The sequence below is a fragment of the Elephas maximus genome, chromosome 20 (genome assembly GCF_024166365.1).
Source record: "Elephas maximus indicus isolate mEleMax1 chromosome 20, mEleMax1 primary haplotype, whole genome shotgun sequence".
Classification (NCBI taxonomy): Eukaryota; Metazoa; Chordata; class Mammalia; order Proboscidea; family Elephantidae; genus Elephas; species Elephas maximus.
Window position 1 is genome coordinate 11,547,549 of NC_064838.1, and position 5,799 is coordinate 11,553,347.

A 5,799-nucleotide genomic window follows, 5' to 3' on the forward strand; every position below is an offset into this window, starting at 1 on the left:
ATTTATAGAAAACTTCAATACCTCACAACAAAAAGATAAACAGTCCAATCGAAAAATGTGCAAAGGACATGAACAGACACTTTTCCAAAGAAAATATTCAGGTGGCTAACAAACACATGAACAAGTGCTCTCAATCATTAGCCATCAGAGAGATGCAAATTAAAACTACAATGAGATACCATCCCACCCTGACATCAATGGCACTAATTAAAAAAAAAAAAAAAAACAGAAAACAACAAATGCTAGTGAGGTTGTGAGGAGACTGAAACTCCTATACACTGCGGGCAGGAATGTAAAATGGTACAACCACTATGGAAAATGATATGGTGCTTCCTTAAAAGCTAGAAATAGAAACACCAAATGATCCAGCAATCCCACTCCTAGGCATATACCCTTGAAAAATAAGGGGTGTGAAATGAGTAGACATATGTACACCCATGTTAATCGCAGCATTATTCACAATAGTAAAAAGATGGAAACAATCTAAGTGCCCATCAGTGGATGAATGGATAAACAAACTGTGGTACAAACACACAGTGGAATACTATACAATGATAAAGAATAACAATGAATCTGTGCGACAACTTACAACATGGATGAATTTGTAGGATGTTATGCTGAATGAAATAAGCCATCACAAAAGGACAAATATTGTATGAGACACTGTTATAAAAAAACAAGAAAACGTTTACACACAGAAGAAAAAAATTATTTAAAGGTTACCAGGGGAGGGAGGATAAATTACTAAATAGATAGAAGACACATGGTAATATTGGAGAAGGGAAAGGAAATACACTTTATGGGGGAAGTCAGCACAACACGATAAAGGCAAAGGAAAACACTGAGAGGAACACAAGAACAAAGGGCAACTATGGCAATTACTATAACATAAACAACCCTGCAACAATGGTATTAGCAAACAATAATTTACAAAGGAATACACAAGTAGATAGGTATGGTAAAGAGACATGGCAGAATGTAGGGGAGCACAACCACCTGCAGATATAGGTTAGGTTGTGGATATCCCTACATACATATTTGTGGATGTTGCATGTATACTATATAAATAATAGACCACACAACGGGCACAGTCATAGAAACTTCTTATGAACAATCAAACACCTCCTGGAATGAAGATGCTAGGCTTGAAGGCTAAGGACCATAGACTTGGGGGACATCTACATCAATTGGCATAACAAAGTGCATAAAAACAATGTTCTACATCCTGCTTTGGTGAGTAGCATTTGGAGTCTTAAAAGCTTCCGAGTGGCCATTTAAGACAGAACTAGTGGTCTCTTCCCATCCAGAGTAAAGGAGAGTGAAGAAAACCAAAGACTCAAGGGTACAATTAGTCCAAAGGACTAACAGACCACATGCACTACAGCCTACACAATCTAGAGACCAGAATTAGATGGTGCAAGCTACCACTAAAGACCACTCTGACTGGGATCACAATAGAGGGTCTTGGGCAGAGAGGGAGAAAAATGTAGAACAAAAACTCAAATTCATAAAAAAAGGATCAGACTTACTGTCCTGATACAGACTGGAGGAACCCCTGAGACTATGGCCCTATGACCCGTCTCTAACTTGGAACTACAGCCATTCCTGGAGACCACCTTCCAGCCAAGCAATAGACATGCCTATAAAATGAATAATAACACCTAAAAAGAACATGCTCCCTTGAACAAACAATTGTACCAGACAAAAAGGCAACATTTGCCCAAAAGGATAAATGAGAATGCAGGACGGGTTAAGAAAATCAGACAATAGGAAATGGGGAACACAGTGCAGAAATGGGGAGAGTGTTGACAGTGTGGGGATTGCAACCAATGTCATGGAACACTTTGTATACAATTTTTTGAATGGGAAACTGACTTGCTCTGTAAACTTTTATTTAAAATACAATAAATTTCTTTTTTAATCTTAAATAACTTAGAGATAAATCTGACAAAACATATATATAGCCTGTACACTGAAAACTACTATATATTGCAGAGAAGGAACATGGTGTCTGGCTGTAGATGGAGCAAAGCTGACTTTATTCACCAATTATTAAGTATATCAGTTCTAACCTGTCTGGAAGTTGCCTGAACGAATGAAGCAAGATGCTCTTCTCAGTCTGGCCTATCTTGGAGCTCATGCAAGGAAGAGCACTGAGCAATGCATATGCCTGTAACCATGTGGGGTTAAAGAGTGTAATAAAGGCATACAATAAGCCCCTAAATACTGGAAGGAGAAGCTGGGAAGAGAGTTTTTTCAGAAATTAAAGCTTTCAAAAGCACTTCATATAGGGGGAAATTTAGAAAGCCACACACATGCCCAGGGCAAGACACATGCTCTGAAATTAACTCAAAAGACCCTATGCTTTCACCTGGGGTTAATCCCTAGGTTCAGCAAAAGCCTCGTTAAGTGTTGTAAGAGGACCGTGGCACAGAGCCAACTTACACACAATGGAAGATCCCACCACCCACCTGCCACCCAACCTGGCATTCAAGAAAATCTCTGTCAAAATACTAGCTGAACATAAGCTAAGGAATAGAGACTTTAGTGTCTACATCAATCCAGGAAGGCAGTCTTTGCAAAAATAGTTAAGGAAAGTCACTAAATAGATGACTACAGCCTTAAACAATTTTTTAAAAAACTACGGGGAAGAAGAAAAAATCAGATTTCCGGAGCTGTTGTGGTTAGGTGCCATCAAGTCTATTCCAACTCATAGCAACCCCATATGACAGAGTAGAACCACCCCACAGGATTTCCTAGGCTGTAATCTTTATGGAAGCAGATTGCCAGGTCTTTCTCCTGTGGGGCCTCTGAATGGGTTTGAAGCACCAAACATTTAGTTAGCAGCTAAACACTTAACCATTGCACCACCACAATGTAATACTTACATGTCCTAGTTTCAACAAAAAAATCAGAAGACATATAAAGAAACAGAACAAATTGACCCATTTGAAAGAAGAAAATAAAGTGTCAGAGACTGTCACCATGTGTTATGGATTAAATTGTGTTCCTCCAAAACATGTGTAGAAATCCTAACTCCTATACCTGTGCACGCAATCCCACCTGAGAATAAATTTTCTTTGTTATGTTAATGAGGCCATATCAGTGTAGGTCTCACTTTTATTTTTTTAATTAATTTTTATTGTGCTTTAAGTGAAAGTTTACAAATCAGGTCAGTCTCTCATACAAAAATTTACATACACCTTGCCATACTCTCCTAATTGCTCTCCCTCTAATGAGATAGCACAGTTCTTCCCTCCATTCTCTCTCTTCATGTCCATTTGGGTAGCTTCTCGTCCCCTCTGTCCTCTCATCCCCCCTCCAGACAGGAGATGCCAACATAGCCTCGTGTCAACTTGATCCAAGAAGCTCATTCTTCACCAGTATCATTTCCCATCCCCTATTCCACTCCAATCCCTGTCTGAAGAGTTAGCATTGGGAATGGTACCTGTCTTGGGCTAACAGAAGGTCTGGGGACCATGGTCTCTTGGGTCCCTCCAGCCCCAGTCTGACCATTAAGTCTGGTCTTTTTAAGAGAATTTGAGGTCTGCATCCCACTGCTCTCCTGTTCTGTCAGGGTTTCTCTGCTGAGTTCCCTGTCAGGGCAGTCATCAGTTGTGACCAGGTACCATCTAGCTCTTCTGGTCTCAGGCTGTTGTAGTCTCTGGTTTATGTGGTCCTTTCTTTCTCTTAGGCTCATAATTATATTTGTGTCTTTGGTGTTCTTCATTTTTCCTTGCTCCAGGTGGGTTGAGACCAATTGATGCATCTTAGATGGCCGCTTGCTAGCCTTTAAGACCCCAGATGCCACTCTCTAAAGTGGGATGCAGAATGTTTTCTTAAAAGATTTTATTATGCAAATTGACTTAGATGTCCCCTGAAACCATGGTCCTCAAACCCCTGCCTCTGCTATCCTGGCCTTGGAAGCGTTTAGTTTATTCAGGAAAATTCTTTGCTTTTGGTTTAATCCATTTGTCTCACTCACTTTTAAGATATAAAAATTGCAGATTAGTCCCAGAGAAACAAGTATAAATGGAGGAAAGATAGATGCTATGGGAAGATCTCCAAGGAACGCAAAGAAGGACATTAAAGAAGCTGAGTCAAGGATTTTCCTCCAGAGAAGACAGAGAACCTTCTCCTAAAGCCAGCACCCTGAATTCAGATGTCCAGCCTCCTAAACTGTGAGAAAATAAATTTCTGTTCATTAAAGCTACCTACTTGTTGTATTTCTGTTATAGCAGAATTGGCAAATGAAGACATTGTGGAAGCCCAGATAATGGACTTACTAAGCAAAACTTTGAATTAATAAATATTTATTAATAAATTAACAAATATGCCCAAAGAAACACAGAAGCAGAATTAAAGGAAATCAGGAAAGTGATAAAATGATAAAACAAGAATATCAATAAAGAGATACAAATTATGAAAAGGAAACAAACATAAATACTGGAGCTGAAAAGTACAATAACTGAAATGAAAATTTCACTGTAGGAGTTCAATGGCAAATTTCAGCTCATAGAAAAAAGAATCAGTAAATTTGAAGCTAAGACAATCGAAATTATCGAGTCTGAAGAACAAAAAGAATGAAGAAAGTGAACAGAGCCTAAGGGAATTCTGTGACACCACGAAGCAGGCCAATATGCACATTACGAGAGTCGCAGAAGAAGTGAGACAGAGAAAGGGACAAAAAGAATATTTGAAAATAGCAAACAAAAACTTCTCCAATTTGACAAAAGTCTAGAATCTACAACAAACTCAAAGGGGGTTTACCCACACAAAGCCACACTATAATCAAATTATCAAAACCAGAGGTAAAGAGTGAAAAAGCAATTTGGCACATACAAGAGATCCTAATTAAGAGTAAATACTGATTTCTCCTCACAAACCATGGATAGAAGTGGTGACATATTTAAAGTGCTGAGAGAAAAGTACTGTCCACCAAGAATTCTATATCTGGCAAAACTGTCTTTCAAAAATGATGGTGAAATTAATATATTCTCATATAAACAAAAGCTGCGGGAGTTTGTTACCACAAGACCTGTCCTACAAGAAATGATAAAGGGAGTCCTTCAGATTGAAAGAAAAAGACAGTAGACAGTAATTCGAAGGTGGATGATGAAGAAAAGAACTCCAGTAAAGGTAGTTTCACCTGTAACTATAAATGCCAGTTTTACGGTCTTTTTGGTTTGTAGCTCTATTTTTTATGTCCTATATAATTTAAAATGACAAATGCATAAAAATTATAAATTTATGCTATTGGCCACACAATGTGTAAAGATGTAATTTGTGACAATAACAATATAGAGAGGAAGAGGAGCAGTATAGAAACAGATTTTTTGTATGTTATTGAAGTTAAATTAGTATTAATTTAAACTAGGTTGTTATAAACTTAGGATGTCAAACGCAATCCCCATGGTAATCACAAAGAAAATATCTAAAAAAAATACACACAAAAGGAAATGGGAAGGGAATCAAATGGTTCACTAAAAAAAATCAACTAGACACAGAAGAAAGCAGTATTGAAGGAAACAAGGGGGAAAAAAAGGTATAAGACACACATAAGAAAACAAACAGCAAAATGGCAGGTATAAGTTCTTCCTTATCAGAAAGTACTTTAAATGTAAATGGATTAATTCTCCAATCAAAAGGCAGAGATTGACATAAAGGATAAGAAAACATTTTCCAACCATATGCTGTCTACAAGAGACCCACTTAAGTTGAGACACAAATACGTTGAAAGAGAAGGATGGAAGAAAATATTCTATAGAAACAGTAACCCAAAAGAGAGCTGAGTCGGCT